The following is an 18246-nucleotide window of genomic DNA, read 5'->3' as shown; positions in this document are numbered from 1 at the left end:
AGTCAATAATTCTATTTAATAAACTATACTTCTATTTTTTTTAAAGGACAATTTTCATACAGTTGTGAAGTTAAGAACCTAGATCCCAAGAAATAATTAGAAGCTGTAAAAAGAGACAGGATTTTTAAGATTGCTCCTTTCAGAAGTAGATCAACAGTGGAAAACGGAATTCGAAAGGAAATAACAAACTTCTTCTTCCACAGAAGAAACAAAGTTAAAACATCATCTTTAAGGTCAGGGGAGAAATGAGCAGATACCAGACAAAGGGAAAAAAGTTTGTGGATGTGGAGAGACTTTTGCATGAGAAAAAGGATTGAGAAGAGAAAGTTCCTGTAGATCGTGGGGCTGGGTAGATAGGTGGTTAGCCTTAAAAAGAATTAGGGTCACCTTGTCATGAGTCAAAAGTGTCTGGAGAAATATGTGGGGAAATAAATCCTGTCGTGGAGGGGAGTGAAGTTGAGGAGGCTCATATCAGATGGTCTTCTGAAAAGAGTAAAGATGAGGTAATCTGTGAAAAGTTGGGGCAGGGAGGCAGCGTTGACACTGTGATGTGAGAACTGTGGAAAATGCTTGGCAGAGAGAGAGGCTACATGGAGAACCCAGAACAGAATGAACAATATAAATATGACAATCTCTGTACTGGAATTTATTCAGCTTTGAGTTTAATAATGTAAAGTACACTTACCTACATTAAAACCAGGGATGTCAATAACAAGTAAACTCTTTCAATTTTTCCCTATTTCAGTGGAACATTTGCCAGATACTAAATGATGTGACTGTTCTGAAATTGCTGCCATCTTTTTATTATTGGACTAAAAATTTTAAGCTATCCCATAAAATCACAAACAATATATCAACTCAACAAAGAGTTGAACTTTTAAAAATACAGCACTTGCTAAGTCTGAATTAGAAATATGCATATTTGTGATTATATGCACACATTGTATTTACATGTTATTTTAAGCTTGTAGTAATAACTATCTAAAGAATTCTCTTCACCATTATAAGTACTTAAAAGAAGGAACTGATTTAAAGGTTAATGTTTAATAAACATTGCTTTTACACAGTAAAACACCATTCTTTGAGAACAGTTTTTAGGAATGTCTCGATTTTTAGAGCCAAAAAAAAAAGCTGACTGCTCATAAAATAAAATGGTGGTGAATCCCAGTTCAGAGAGAGATTAAAAAGTGAGACAGTTAAAGAAACTGAAAAAACATTCTGTGAGATAACTCTGTGAAGCAAGTAGCATAATATGCTTTTTTCCTACTTTGTTTGAAGTCTGCCATATAATAATTTCCTTTCAACACTCCTCTTACAACACAGATATTTTAAAAACAAACAAACAAATAAGCAAACTTTCTGGCAACTTAAAACTAGTAGAACTGTCACTGTTGGTCGCTCAGTAGTGTCTGACTTTTTGTGACCCCCATGGACTATAGCCTGCCAGGTTCCTCTGTCATGGAATTCTCCATGCAAGAATACTGGACTGGGTCATTACCTAACATTATAAAGTATATTTGCTTCATTACTGCCTATCCCAACTCACCATTGCCTATCCCAACTCACCCCATGCCTAATTAGAATGTAAGTCCCCTGAGAACAGATACTTATCATTTTATTCTTTGTTTTCTCAAGAGCCTTGAATGTTTAGACTATAATAAGTACTCAATAAATATGGATTAATAGACAAAAAATCTGGAGAAGGAAATGGCAACCCACCCCAGTATTCTTGCCTAGAGGATCGTGTGGATGGAAAAGCCTGGTGGGCTGCTGTCCATAGGGTCGCACACAGTCGGATATGACTGAAGCAACTTAGCATGTATGCATGCATTGGAGAAGGAAATGGCAACCCACTCCAGTATTCTTGCCTGAAGAATCCCAGGGACAGAGGAGCCTGGTGGGCTGCCGTCTATGAAGTTGCACAGAGTTGGACACGACTGAAGTGACTTAATGGCAGATAGAACATCAAATATATAATCCTAATGCAGGTAAAGGAAAATGTAATCCTAAGGAAAAAAGGTTTATATGATATAACATCAGCCCTGTGGATACTGGGAACTATGTATTTGGTTGATTAGATCATTGCTAAATATCTAAGATACAGTCAAGAGTATAAATTGCTTATTAAACACTACCATTTTCTTTTGCATAAAATAAATGGTTTAAAGCTTATGTATATTTAATGAAATTACATTTAATTAGATGAAAGACATATTTATTGTGAGCCTTCAGTATACATGTTATGGATTGATACAGAAGATTAATACAAGGCAGAATATGATAAGTATCATAAGAAATTTATTGAGATATCCAGGGAAATGTATTTTGAAATGTCTGAGATGTGGAGCTAGAAATAGACTGGTGAACCAGCAACCATATCTTTTGTGGGATTTTGATTAGAGTCTAAGGGAGTTTGGGAAAGGTTTGTAGGTGGAAGAATGTTTGAGATGGGGCATGAAGGACAATAATTCCAGAGACTAAAATGGTGGAAGAATGGTACAACAAAACTGTATAAGCAGTAAGCAATTTGACACAGACAAGAAAGGGTGGAGGGTAGTCAAAGATCCATGGGGCAGCTGGGGGAGAAGACGGAATCTGTCTGGGGAAATAATGGAAGAAAAGACTTCAAATCTGTTTTACAGCAGATTCTGAGTGCATATAATTTTCTTGAAAACAGGATGGGCATAGACCGAGAGTTTTTTTTGGCTTAGCTTATCTGACTTAATCCTCTAGACAATCATGTGAGACTGGTATTATTATAATTGTGGTGGGCAAACTGCTCCTCTGAGTCCATGTGACTAAGGGAGCTGATTCTATGGCATGAGAAATGGCATGTGCTTCAGGACTGCTCAATTAAAGCCTTTAGCTCTACAACTACAGTAATCATTATAGTATCAGCAGCAATGAGGTGGTGTGAGATTTTTGTTGCGACCTCTGGGAAAAAGGAAAGCATCCTCTGTCCACTGGATTAGATTCAGGGACGATATGAGGAGCTGATATGACTATTCAAACCCACAAGGGGGAAAACCTGAATGGCAGAAATAAGGTGTATATATGGGGACTGACGTGGGGATGTGAAAGCAGAATGAAAAGATGGAGACACAGAGAAATCAAGGTCTACCTGACATTATTTTAGCCTCTGATAAAGCTGTGCCTGAAATCAGTTCTATCTATAGCTCCAAAATACCAAGGGACTATTTCATGTGAAGATCAGCACAATATAGGATAGAAACAGTATAGCCCTAACAGAAGCAGAAGATATTACGAAAAAGTGGCAAGAATACATAGAACTATACAAAAAGATTTTGATGACTCAGATAACCATGATAGTGTGATGGCTCACCTAGAGCTAGACATTCTGGACTGTGAAGTCAAATGGGCCTTAGGAAGCATCACTATGAACAAAGCTAGCAGAGGTGATGGAATTCTAGCTGAGCTATTTCAAATCCTAAAAGACGATGCTGTGAAAGTGCTGCACTCAATATGCCAGCAAATTTGGAAAACTTAGCATTGGCCATGGGACTGGAAAAGGTCAGTTTTCATTCCTATCCCAAAGAAAGGCAATGGCAAAGAACGTTCAAACTACTGCCCAATTGTGCTTATCTCACATGCTAGCAAAGTAATGTGCAAAATTCTCAAAGCGAGGCTTCAACACTATGTGAATCGAGAACTTCCAGGTGTTCAAGGTGGATTTAGAAAAGGCAGAGGAACCAGAAATCAAATTGCCAACATCCAGTGGATCATAGAAAAAGCAAGAGAGTTCCAGAAAAACACTGACTTCTGTCTTATTGACTACACCAGTAGTCAACTGGAAAAGCCTTTGACTGTGTGGATCTCAACAAACTGTGGAAATTTCTTAAAGAGACGGGAATACCAGATTACCTTACCTGCCTTCTGAGAAATCTGTATGCAGGTCAAGAAGCAACAGTTAAAATCAGACATGGAACCATGGACTGGTTCCAAATTGGGAAAGGAGTATGTCAAGGCTGTATATTGTTACCTTACTTATTTAACTTACATGCAGAATACATAATATGAAATGCCAGGCTGGATGAAACACAAGCTGGAATCAAGATTGCTGGGAGAAATACCAATAAACTGAGATACGCAGATAATACCACCCTTATGGCAGAAAGTGAAGAGGAACTGAGGAGCCTCTTGATGAAAATGAAAGAGTGAAAAAGCTGGCTTAAAACTCAACATTCAGAAAACCAAGATCATGGCATGTCATCCCGTCACTTCATGCAAACAGGTGGGGAAACAATGGAAACAGTGACAGACTATATTTTCTTGGGCTCCAAAATCAATGCAGATGGTGACTGCAGTCATGAAATTAAGAGATGCTTGCTCCTTGGAAGAAAAGCTATGACCAACCTAGACAGCATATTAAAAAGCAGAGACATTACTTTGCCGTCAATGGTCTGTCTAGTCAAAGCTGTGATTTTTCTAGTAGTCATGTATAGATGTGAGAGTTGGACCATAAAAAAAGTAGAGTGCTGAAGAATTGATGCTTTGGAACTGTGGTGTTGGAGAAGACTCTTGTGAGTCCCTTGGACAGCAAGGAAATCCAACCAGTCCATCCTAAAGGAAACTGGCTCTGAATATTCAGTGGAAGGACTAATGCTGAAGCTCCAATACTTTGGCTACCTGATGTGAAGAATGGACTCATTGGAAAAGACCCCAATGCTGGGAAAGAGTGAAAGCGGGAGGAGAAAGGGACGACAGAGGATGAGATGGTTGGATGGCATCACCAATTGGATGAGTTTGAGTAAGCTCCAGGAATTGGTGATGGACAGGGAAGCCTAGTGTGCTGCAGTCCATGGGGTTGCAAAGTGTTGGACACGACTGAGTGACTGAACTGAACTGCTAGCTCAAATATAAGCTTTTTAGAATGTCAATAAGCCTGATTAACTATTTGAAACCGTAAGATTCCCAACTGATAAACAGAATGTCATTTCCATTTTATAAAAGAAGAAACTGAAGGATAGAGAAAGTAAATAAGTTGTCCAAGGTCACATAGGGCTTAAATAATAGATCTATAGCTCAAATTCATATTTGATGGCTTCAGGCCCATGTTGCTAACTATGAATTTTTTATTTTGTGTGTTTTCATATATATGTGTATATATGTCTAAAAAAGAGAGTGAGGAGACAGAAAATCAGGATTTAACTTTAGTTTATTTTGGTATATAAAAATAATACCTACTACTCATTGAGCACACTATGCCTTTACCTAAAATTTCTCTAGATGCCAATCATTACCAGCTTGTCCATATCTATGTCTCATGGGATCTCCTTGTCCACAACTGCAGCTCCTTCTATTAGCCTCAGAGGCTAGAGTCAGGCTAGCATGTGAGACATGCATGCTCCCAAGGGACTATGACTTGTGTAGCTAGTCAAAATATGTGATAGGCCAATCAGGTTCCTTTCTTGAAAATATGGTGAGACTGAGCCAGTTGGTGGTAGGCAAAAAGATGTGCATATTCAGAGTCAGGATGGGCATGATGACACCATGTGCAACACAGAATTCTACAGGAGATGAAAAAGAGAAGACTGTATAGAAAGAACAGTGCAGGGCAGATGTAAAAGGAAAAGCAGAGACACAAAGCGGAAAGGAGATGGTATATCTCTAGGAGGAGGACAACTTCAGTTTCTGGTCATATTCTGTTCGGTTTCTATCTCTGGGTATTCATGAGATTCCACTGTATGCTTACAAAAATTCCCTTTTCACTTAAGCTAGCTTGAATGGTTCCTGAAGCGTGAAACCAATAAAGTATAAACTTGAACAACAGGTCATCCAACTGAATTATCACAGTGAATTACCCATGAGGTAATGTATTTTCTAGATAAAAAAAACTGAGGTTCAAGGAGTATAAGTAAATTTCCTAAGAAAAATAACTAATATGAGATGAAGCTAGGATTAAATTTTAGGCTCTGTGTCTTAACTCCACAAATGTAAGAGTAGCTGGAACAAGGAAACATCGAGACAAGGAAACCAACTGGGAATTAATGACAACATTTTAGGAAGAGGTAGTGAGAGACACACCAAGAGCAGGGTGAGGTAACATAACTGAGGGGACAGGTAAAGATGTACAGGGTTGCCTGTGGGTCTAGGGAGGAAGGGCGAACAAGAGATGAAGGATGAGTAAAGAAGTGGAAGAAGCCAAGGATGATACTAAGATTTTTTAAGTCGGCTGACTGAAAGAACAGTGGTGCCATTAATAATACTAGTAGGGGAATTAGGTCAGGGGCTTATTTTTGTGGAGAAGAAAACACATTTAATTTTAGTCACTATTAGTTTTACATGGGTCTGAAGCTCAGAATTTTGGAATTATTTTAAATAACTGACTTCACTGAGGTCTTTGTAAAACTAAGTAAATCATCATATATAGAAAAAATTCAGTACTGCACAAGTACAAAGCTTTAAATTAAGAGATAAACACCATATTTAATCTTAAGAAGAGACTGCTTTAGATTTCTAGCCAGCTTTTACAGTGACAAATTTACTGTACCCCAATGACAAAATGGAGCAACAAAATAAAAATCTAGTTATTTAGTTCTATACAGTCAACAGCATGTATGCACACACACAGCCTCAAACAAACATTTATATCTCTAAAGGATATAATAATGTTTTAAATTGTACAGCAAAAATATATGGATATAATGAAAATGACTTGTTTTTATAACTTCCACTTCTCCATGGAACTTAAAGTCCTTTAACAGACATTATCTCATTGTTTTAAGAACTGTTATGAAACAATATGACATTTATACAACACGATTCATTCCCAATCATCCCAAAGGGCTTTACAAACCCTGGAAGAATGACTTTGCTCATGTTCAATACATAACCTCTGAGGGATGGAGGTGGGGTGGGTGGGAAGAAAAGTGGGCAGGACTGTGGTGGGTATTCTGTGGAACAGAGCAGTAATATTAAACAACCATTTAAGAAAAGAAGTGAAAGACATTATTAAACTGAAACCAAGAAGAAACAAGCAGAAAAGATTCAAGGTAAGACTGCATTACACTTGTTAAAGAAGAATATTAATACCAACTGGCCTTATTTTCATTTTTTAACATTATTAGAATGACATATAGATATCTTCAAGATTTATTATTTGAAGACTTCTCTCCTCCTTCCCCCTTTTTTTGGACTGAGACTAGGATGCTGAAAAACAAACACTCAGCTGGAAAAACAGAAAGGGTTTTTTTTGTTGTTTTGAATTTACTAGGTGTATTAGTCAGGGTTCTCTAGAAAAGCAAAACCAATAGGATTAGATGCAGTAAGAGGTTTAGTATAAGGAACTGGCTCACAAGATCATGGAGGCTACAAAGTTCCAAACCTGCAGTTGGCAAGCTAGAGATCCTGTCTGAGTCTGAAGGTCCAAGAACCAAGAGAGTTGCTAGTTTAAGTTCTCATCTAAAAAAGTCATAGGTTTGAAACTGAAGAAGAGCTGATGTTTCAGTTTGATTCTGAAGGCAGGAAAAGACTAGTGTCCCAGCTCAAGGTAGTCCAGGCAGGAGTTTTCTCTTACTCTCAGGAAAATAGGCCTTTATGTTCTATTCGAGTCTCGAACTGATGGATGAGAGCCATCTACCTGCACTAGGGAGGGCAATCTCCTTTACTTCTCTACCAATTCAACTGCTAATGTCATCCAAAAACACCCTTACAAACACACTCAGAATAATGTTTGACCAAGTATCTAGGTACTTTGTGGCCCTGTAAAGTTGATACATAAAATTAAACATCACATCAGATTAAGGGCCTTTATCCTTTGACAAAATTAACAGAATTCAGCTTTCATATTACACACGCAGTCTATGTAATAATGCATATACAGAAGATACTGCCAGATGCCCTACTTGGAACAAGGAAATAAGTTTTTCTGAGCTACTAATGCTGAAAGGCTGCAGTACCTCAGTGTGGTCTCCTCTAGTCATAATTACACCAAGGGGACTACAGAAGATGGGTGGTACCTTGGTTGGGCACATGTGTGGAAACAGAGGGGATTCAGGGGAAGAGCTGAATATCACAAAAAACTGCAGAACTAATCTCCCAGCCCCAAGTCATATGCTTATGAGGGAACAGAGCCAGTTTTCTGGAGGAATGAGAACATAAACCTTATAGGCGACTTTGACTATCCGTTTAGCTATGGTAAAAAGGGGAGAACATTCTAAAATACTAGCGGAGGTCCCGAACCTGAAGATAACCTTCCAACACACAGCAAATCCTCTATACTATTACTGCCCCTATCAACATTGCCACCAGAGCTACCGCCAAAGATACTGCATACCTTACATGCTTAAACCTAACAGTAAACAAATGAATATACTCATTGCACAGAGGAGGAAACTGAGGTAAGAGAGGCCAAGTGTTGTAGGTATGCTTTTGTTTGTCTAGTGTATTTCTGACCACTTCCTCTGATAACAGATCCTGCCCCTGATGACAGAGTGACACACCAATCAATTGATGTCTGACTTCTGGGAGGTGGGTACACAGAAAGCTAGAAAGAAGCTAGGGTGAGTCATCTGGTGATAGATCCTGATAAGAATCCTAGACGTCCTGCATCCAATGCCTTTGGTCTTTTTGCCCTTCCTGAAGCTTGGCTATTCAGTGTGCTATCTCAGTATCCTATCCTGTGGTTTAAATTGTAGTTGGGTGAGACCAAGAACCTTAAGAAATACACAGATATACAACTTATCCAAGAGCAGGAGGTATCAGTGGAAGAGCTAATTCTCAAAACTAGATTCTTCTAACTTCAAAGGTTGTACTTTTAACCATGACACCTTTCTTGTCTTTGAAAATTGAAATCCTATAGACTTATCTGCCACCAAAAGAAACTACAGCATTTTTCTAATCATGTATGTATCTTGGCTTCTTTAATAAACTTTTTGAAAACAGTTAAGCTAACATGGAAAATCTTGTAAAATTACTCTGAAAAATACAATTTCATTTTATTGTTGAAAGGGCAAATCTTTAGTAGGCATATAAGTTGTGTTATTTGAGTACTATATAAAAGAGACAGACAAAGTAAGAAAATGATACTTGAGCTGTACTCTTTCTCAACCAGTGAGAAGAAATAAGAGCAAAACTATCAAAAACCTTCATTAAGTTGAAAAAACCACAGACCTTCTCCTGCAGGTTAATACAATGGAAACACTCAAATATTCAGATTCTGTTGGTTCTACAACTGTATAAAATGGGCTAGATGAATCTCTCTGAGTTTCCGTTTCCTTATTTATAAAATGGGGATAGTAATATCCATCTGTATAGGGTTCAGGTAAATAATACATAAAACTTCTAATATACAGCCCGGCACATGGTAAGCATATAGGATACGGTAGCTGCTATTACTGTTGTAGCGGTCATTAAACTGAGTCAGGTGAAGGTGGTTAGAGGACTGTCAGGACAAGGATGTTGAGAAGGGTATAGAAAAACAGTTGGAAACCAAAAGCATAGAAGTATCTAATGGATAGGAATTTTTAATTTGTTGTCAGGATCTCTTGGATATGCACATATGTGTGTGGGGGGTGTAATCGTATTTATTGTAACACAGACATTCAAAAATTCTGGATGTCTGGTGCTGCTCTATCAAAATCCTAAAACTGAATTCATGTGAGTATGTCTAGAACCTTATAGTGGACAGAGCTGGAAGGACTTTGAGGAATTTGTTAATGAAAGCTTCAAAAATCCTGAAGGAACTGTTTGTAGAAGCACAATAACCTCTGAGAATACCACTGGTGAAGGGTTAAAGCAAAGTGAGTGTACAAGAAGTTCATAGAAACTCTATGCAAACAGTCAAGAAATAGGAAAAACTCAAAGGGCTTCCCAGGTGACTCAGTGGTAAAGAATCCGCCAGCTAATGCAGGAGACACAAGAGATGCAGGTTTGATCCCTGGGTCGGGAAGATCCCCTGAGTAGGAAGTAGCAACTCACTCCTGTATTCTCGCCTGGAGAATTCCATGGACAGAGGAGCCTGCCGGGTTACAGTCCAAAGGGTCACAAGGAGTTGAACACAACAGAGCGTGTGTGCGCATGCCTGTGCACACACATGCGCGCACACACAAAGAGGAAAAAACTCAAAGGTCCATCAACTGATTAGCAGATAAACAAATGATGGTATATCTATTCAATGGACTATTAACTGTCAGTAAAAAGGAATAAACTACTGATACATGATACAATATGGAAACCTTGAAAATATGCTAAAGGAAAGAAGCCAGTCATAAAAAACTAAGGGAAAGATTTCTATATAAAAAATTCAATTCAAAAATGAAAAATAAGTAAACTAGACTTCATCAAAATTTAAGTTTTGTTTTTTGAAAAAAAATTAAGAGAATGAAAAATTAAGTCAGTATCTGTGAGAAAACATTTGCAAATCATATGTCTGATAAAGGACTTGTATCCAGAATGCAAAACCCAGTAAAAGATAACAATAATAAATGGTCAAAAGATTTAAATAGGCTTTTCACTAAAGACTATATACTGATGACAAATAAACATGAAAAGATGCTTAACATCATTATTAATTAGAGGAATGCAAATTAAACCACAAGGTAACATTACAAATTATTAGAATGACTAAAATTTAAAGTGACCATACCAGTGTTAATGAGGATGTGGAATAAGAGTGTATTTCATACACTACTTGTAGGAATGTAAAATGGCACAACTAGTTTGGAAAACAGTTTGTACGTGAAGTGTGCTAGTTCTTTATGACCTCATGGACTGTAGCTTGCTAGGCTCTTTTGTCCATGGAATTCTCCAGGCAAGAATACTGGACTGCGTTGCCATTCCCTCGTCCAGATCTGCCTACTCTAGGATTAGAACTTGGGTCTCCTGCAATGCAGGCAGATTCCTTACCACCTAAGTCATCAGGAAAAGAGTTTGGCAATCTTTAAAAAGTTAAGCATACAAAACATAAACCTATCACATGACCCAGTCATTCTACTTCCAGATATATATCCAAGAGAAATAACACCATACAGCTATATAAAAACTCACAGTAAAAACAAAAACCCTCACGGCATATCTATATCATGGGCTACTTACTATTTAGTATAAAAGGAATAAATTACTGATATACACAATAACATGGATAAATCTCAAAATACTTATGCTGAGTGAAAGAAGCCATGCCCAAAAACAGTATATTATGTACGAAATATATAATTATATTTAAACAAAATTCTAGAAAATACAAACTGCTTTATAGTGATAGGAAGAACTTGAGTGGTTGTCTGGGGATTCAGTTCAGTTCAGTCGCTCAGTCATGTCTGACTCCTTGTGACCCCATGGACTGCAGCACGCCAGGCCTCCCCATCCATCACCAACTCCTGGAGTTTACCCAAACTCATGTCCATTGAGTTGGTGATGCCATCCACCCATCTCATCCTGTCATCCCCTTCTCCTCCCGCCTTCAATCTTTCCCAGCATCAGGGTCTTTTCCAAGGAGTCATTTCTTCACATCAAGTGGCCAAAATATTGGAGTTTCAGCTTCAACCTCAGTCTGGGGATTGGGGAGGGGATTATCAAGGGGCATGAAAACATACTGAACCTTGAAGAAAATATTATTTTGATTATGGTTAAGGTTTCACAGGTATGCTGTTGTTCAGTAGCTAAGTTGTGTCTGACTCTTTGTGAACCCCATGGACTACAGCCTGCAAGGTTCCTCTGTTCATGGAACTTTCCAGGCAAGAATACTGGAGTGGGTTGCCATCTCCTTCTCCAAGTATATACATATGTCAAAACAAGTCAAACTATTAACTTTAAATTATTCCTTAATAAAGCTGTTAAATTTTTTTATGCATTCAAATTAATGTTTGTGGATTCTGTTTGTGACTGGGTCCTTTCTGATACCCACTCAATTTAAAGTAGCTCTCTGGTCAGTGTTTTACACTATCCTGTTTTATATTACTCTTAGCTCTTACTATCTACTTTATTATTTGTTCATCTGTACTCTTCATTTTAACATTTAAAAAATATTATCCTCAGTTTCCTTCATTCTTATTTTTCTCTTTCCCCTTACAAGTTATAGAATTATCCATTTAGATAGAAAAGTCAATTTCATTCATTCCTTCTGCAAATATTTGTTGAATACTTTTTATTTTGTGAGTCACTGTGTCAAGTACCAAGCATAGGGAAGGGATGAATCAGCTATGACTCCTGCCTGGCAGGGCACCCTTCCAACTATTGCTCTACTTTATTGCCCTTCATTTTATGGTGAAATCTTAGTTCTCTCTCAAAATCTGGCTCAGATACTTGGTCAGGTTTTTTCAACCAAATGGATTACTGCCTCTTTAGTTCTTCAGGCTTTGGTTTATATTATGTAACAATTTGCTGATTTTCTCTGTGAATTTATTCTCTCCTTTTACCTTTTAGTGACAGAACCAACCCTCACCTCCCCAGTCCTAACATTAAGTTCTAGTCAGGCATTTGGCCATCCAGCTGTATTCTAGCTTTCTGACAGCTGGGTATGGCCATGTGATTTCAGGACAATATGATATGAATGAAAGAAAGTGCTGGGTGCCACTTTCGGGTCAACTTTAAGATGAAGCCCTTTGTCTGGTCCTTGATTTTTCCTCTTCCTTCATTAGAACAGACATACAGGTGAGAAATGCGGACACTAAAAAAGCAAAATGAAACGAAATTTGGCTCTTGAATCACTTGCTAGCCCTGAAGTGTTTACCCGCCGATGGCCTGCGCGAGAGAAACAATCCCCAGTTTCAACTGAACACTGTATTTCTGTGTCCCTATCTGCTTCTCTCGCTCACTCTTTTTAACAGCAGCTTCTTTTGTAGTGAATAAAAGCAACACTGGTAATAGAAACTTTCCCCTGTGGAACTCCTTGTACAAAGTAAGCAGATCTTATTTTCTCAGGATGGGAAAGACATCCAATAAACACCAAGTGACAAATGTCTAACACAACATCATCAAATCAATTTCCTCGTTATCTACCATGTGTTATATAAAGGACTAAGAAGTTATGCCAGGAGTAATTTATTATTGTAACCCTGTTTTAAAAACTATTTTGTTGATCCTGTTCTTTATTAGTTCCTTTTTTCCACTTCATTGCATTAAATTTGCCTGCTTCTTTTTCTTTTTTTAAAGCTTCTTTACATGAGAAGCATTTTTAGTAATTTCCTAAAATAGCACAAGTATCTGAAGCTATGATTTTCCTTCTAAGTACAGCGATAGACACATCAACATATTTGGAAATCATTAACTTCAAAATCAGTTGTTATTAATTCTTAACAACTGCACTTTGTCAGAGAAGGTAGGCTGTTTGAAAACAGTCAACTGAAACCTTTCTAACTTTCTTCAAGGATGCTGGCAAAGACTGCATTCTGGAGCTGTTGGGTGCAATATTCTCTATAGGTGTATTATATAAAGTAGGTTAACTGAGTAGTCCAAATCTATAGTTTCATTAATTTTTCTATATGCTTTTAAAATCAGTTATTGAGAAAAATGTATTAAATTCTCCCACTATGATGAACTTATTTACTTATTATAAGTCTACCAATTTTTGCTTCATACATTTTGAGTTTGTGTTACTGGGTACACTCAGGTTTAGGACTGTTAAATCTTCCTGGAAAAGTAAATTTTTTGTTATTAGGTAGAGAATCTCTTTATCCCTAATCATCCATTTTGGCCCTAAGAATTAGATTGTACAATATATTTAAGATGTTTCTCAAGTAAATAGTACATGATTAAATTTCTTTTTTCAACCCAGTTTGACCATCTCGATCTTTTAAAGTAAAGTATTTGACTTTTTGCATTATTTCAGTATAATCACTAGTATATCTTTATTTTATGTCTACTACCTTATTTTGTACCATTATTTTTAATATCCTATCCAGCCTGCATTTCTTTTTCTCTTTTTTCTTGCTTCCTTTTGAGTTCAATTTTTCCTTAATCCATCTTTTTTCTCTACCAGTTTGGTAGTTATTTTCCTATTCCTTTTATCAGTTTTCTTAAAAATATTAACATGCATATTTACTGTGATCAAGTCTAAAAGTTAATTTGGGTCTTTACCTTCTTCCCAAATAAGAACCAATACAGGGACCATAGCATGCTTTTCCAAACTTCCTTATCTGCTCCTCAAACTTACATGCTATTGCTATTATATATTTTATTTTTATTGTTAACATAAGACATTATTGTTATTTTATTCATTCAATGTTTCTTCAGATGTACTCATATATTTCTTACTTTCCACATTCCTTTCTCTTTGCACTACAGATTTTCCATATGGGCTCACCTTTTGCCTAAAGTATGTCCTTTAGAATTTCTTTTAATGATGGTATGTAGGTAGCAAAGTCTCTCAGTTTGAAGAACATTTTCCCTCAATACGCTGAAGATTATATTCTTACGTCCTCACTTGTTGCTGTTGAAAAATCAGCTCTTCCTTTTTAAAAGATGTCTTTTCTCTACTGCTGCTTTTAAGGTCTCTCTGTGTTGAATGCTAGGAAGTATTAACTTGATGTGCTAATACTGGAACTGGATTTATTTAGAACTGGATTTATTTTTATTTATCCTCTATTCATTTTTTTTAAAAAAACTTCGTTACTCTGTGAATTGATCTCTTTCATTAGTAAGAGAATTTTCAGCTATCATCTCTTCAACTCTTGCCTTTGCCTTTAGATCTCTTCCTAGAATTTGATTAGACATTTAGTAATTTTCTTTCTCTTCTAGGTCTATCATTTAGGGCTGAATTTTACATAATGTTTTCAGATCTGTCTTTCAGTGCACTAATGTTCTTTTAAGCTGTGTCTAATTTGCTAAAAAAACAAACAAAAAAATGCCTCCTGAGTTTTTAATGTCAACTATTATAGATTTTATTTCAAGGAAATTAACCTTTTTTGTTTCAAAATTTGTTTGTTCTTAGTTTATCATTTCTTGAAATACGTTACATATACTTAACATTCAGTGTCGGAATGAAGTCCTAAGAATCTGTTCCTGAGTCTGATTCCGTTCTCTGTTGTTTCTATCAGGTTTTTGACAGGATGCCTGGATTGGTGTGTGTCTGTTTGTGTTTTCATTCAGAACTATTCTATTTTCTTTTGAATTTTAAGAAGAGGGGATGAAAGCAGGTTCCTCTTAAAAAGATTTATGCTTTCTTCTATCAGACTTATGCGGGCACTAAGAATCCAGGACTATTCCCAACTACATTCTTGGCTGGAGGATTTTGAAGCCATCCAAGCATGGTCAATTGGCATTCCAAACTAATGGGAAGACTGCCTTGTGGCTAGACTTCCTAGTAAATGCTCTTGCCCCAAAATACTCTGTGACATGACTCAAGACAGGTAGTTTTCCTTGTAGTCTTCTGATGGGGGATAAGGTGATTTTGTTTATTTCTAATTCTCCCTGCCATGAAGGATGAGATCCTTTGGGCCCCCAACTACATGGGACAGTCTTCTATTAGTCAGCCTCTACCTTGGGAAGGGCTTGGGTTTTATGTTCTCTCTTGGTAAGACCTCAAAAAACAATGCTTTAGTTCACCCAGTTTAGCAAATGTCATTAGAGTTACAGCTAGACCTGGTGCCCCACTTATTTCTGTTACCTCACACCTTTACTTATTCCCTGGTTTGAGTATTTCTTGTGGGCTTTTTTTTTTTTTTTTTTAAAGCTCATAGGAGCATATGAGAAGTGTTTTTTTTTTAATAGTATATCCAACATTTTTAGGTTTTTTTAGCAGTAAGATCAGTTTGAACTCAATCTGCTATGTTGTTAGAAATGAACATCTTTTACAACATTACAATTTTTGTCACTCATTCAAAAATCATGTTTTAGTCTTTGAAAAGGCACAACAAGTATAATGATAAAGTGCTCTTTAAAGGACTCTAGGTTTGTTGAGAAGATCTTAGAAACAATTATTAGCACTAAAACCAAGGTGAGTTTTAATAAATAACAATTGAAAAGTTACAGACTGTACCTACTCAAGATTAGATCAAACTGAAAAGCAGAGCTGTAGAAACAGCACTGGACTGGAGACCAGGGGGCCCCAGCCCCAGTCCTGCTACTGGCTGTGTGGCTTTGGGTAGGCCCCTTAACGGGCTGGCCTTTGGTTTCCTATGGGTTTCCTGGTGGCTAGGATGGCAAAGAATCTGCCTGCAATACAGGAGTCCTGGCTTCGATTCCTGGGTCGGGAAGATCCCCTGGAGAAGGGAATGGCTACCCCCTGCAGTATTCTTACCTGGAGAATTCCATGACAGGGGAGCCAGGTGGGCTATAGAGTCCGTGGGGTGGCAGAGTCAGACACGCTGAGTGACTAACACTTTTGATTTCCTATATATAATGGAGGGGTAGGGCTGGATGTTCCTCTCAGGACCAAACCTCTGTGACTGCACAGAGCTATGGGATGTAGACTATACTCAACATAGAAGTTTCTGATGTCATGGCATTGCTTACGGCTAGCCTAGTTTCACATTTTAAACATACTGCAGCATGTTTTTAAAAAGCTTACACTCTGGTGAAGCCATTAAAAAAAATCAATATAGATTACTTTTGTACTTCAAACAAATTCTTAATGATTCTTAATATTTTGACATCTTCTTATTTCTGAGAACTTCATTATTCTCTTTGTCCTATCTGGTATTTCAAAATTTTTAATGTAGCTATTAACATAATTTATGGATTATCTGGTTTTTGCATGAAAAATTACTATTACTCAAAAGCTGCATCTGAGTAATCTGCCAGGAGTTTATGTGAAGAATTTTGAAAACAGAACCATTTAAAACTGTCAGCATATTGCATTAATCATTAAAAAAAAAATCAACCTAATACCACACAGATTAAATTGTCCCAAGTAAGTTTTAATGCAACATATTCACAGGTTTACACTATAAAGTTGTGAAAATAATATCTTTTTCAAATTTGATTAAGTGCTGCAAGATGTTGAAGAAACTCAGCACTCAAATGAGTTATATGTTTGATGTCATTTTTGGCAAAGCCTCAGAAAATGTCACATAAAAGAAAAACATCTTACTTAAAATAAGGTCTTGACAGCAGTCTGGAATAGTTAACAACACCATTCCCAAATGGAATTGCTGGTTATAATCAAACTTTTAATGACGGTATTAGTTCCCGCTTCGAGACAATTTAAATACCCAAACAAAACAAAATAAAATAACAATATGTGCACGCACACATACACAGCCCTCACCTCTTTTATTTTCTAATGTGGACAAATTTTTAATTATTTCAATTCAAGCTCCAAATATTTTACAGATTTATCAATGGCCACTTGGGAAATGACAAGATGGCAAGCTACCAGGCAATGTCAGTCTTCTTGTTTTAACTTATGAGAGGTATAAATAATTCCCATCAGCAACGCAGAAGGAGTCCCTCACATCTTCTAAACCTTAGAACTAAAAACAGTGGGAAATTTTCATCTCTCATTTACATTTATACAGTCTTTATCATCTTCTAAAGTCTACTCTATCAGATATGAGAGAATGAAGAGGAAGATATGCCCCTAAAAGCAAGTTGTCCACTTAAGAGTTAACAGTCAATTCACTTGGAAAGTTTGAAAAATATATATATTACAAAAAAGATTATGATAAAATAAGATTATGGAAAACAATACACATATATTTCTGGCATGAAGATTAAAAAGTACAGAAAAATAAATATCACAAAGTTAACCATGGCTATCTTTGGAAGACGTATTATGGAGTGGTCTTTCTTTTTCTCATTTATACTTTTCTATATTTCTGCTATCTTTGCAAAGGACATATGTTACTTTTACAATTGGGAGAAATAACATACTTTTTTTTTCTTTTTAAAAAGAGACAGTTATGGCCAAAGGTTAATACTTACCCGAATCAATTAACAAACCTATATTTAATGGGTTAGGAATGGTATTGATATTAAAAAGGAAGACAGGCTTCAGTTACTAAAAAAATAGCTTAAGGTTTTTGTCAAGTTTCCAATATTGGAATTACATCAATCACCAGGCAAAAAGAATGCTTATTAAAAAACTATATTAAGACAGCAAAGGGCAGCAAAGAGGTATTCCTAATACACTGGCTTTTAAAAGTAGCAAGAGATGAGAGTCCTAAGTAACTGCTAAGAGGTCTGCAAGATGGCACAGAATTCAAGAAAATAAAATTAAATATGCCCACAATGTATAATTCTTAAAGTGCAACAAGATTTGTTCATGGTGGCTAGCGAAAAGTCTGAGAAGGACTGTCTAAAAAAGAATAGAGTTCGCTATGGACTCACAAATTAAAGATATCATCT

The 18246-nt window shown here is 36.7% G+C and overlaps 1 protein-coding gene across 1 annotated transcript in view; it reads right to left on the bottom strand.

Moving 5' to 3' along the window:
- The window catches only part of CWC27 (CWC27 spliceosome associated cyclophilin), a 253943-nt gene that overhangs the window by 78085 nt on the left and 157612 nt on the right, over window positions 1-18246 (bottom strand). The gene's annotated exons all lie outside the window — the stretch shown is intronic.

This window comes from Oryx dammah, unplaced genomic scaffold (genome assembly GCF_014754425.2).
Source record: "Oryx dammah isolate SB20612 unplaced genomic scaffold, SCBI_Odam_1.1 HiC_scaffold_20, whole genome shotgun sequence".
NCBI lineage: Eukaryota > Metazoa > Chordata > Mammalia > Artiodactyla > Bovidae > Oryx > Oryx dammah.
The sequence above is the reverse complement of the archived record's forward strand: the minus strand, read 5'-3'. Positions and strand labels throughout refer to the sequence as shown.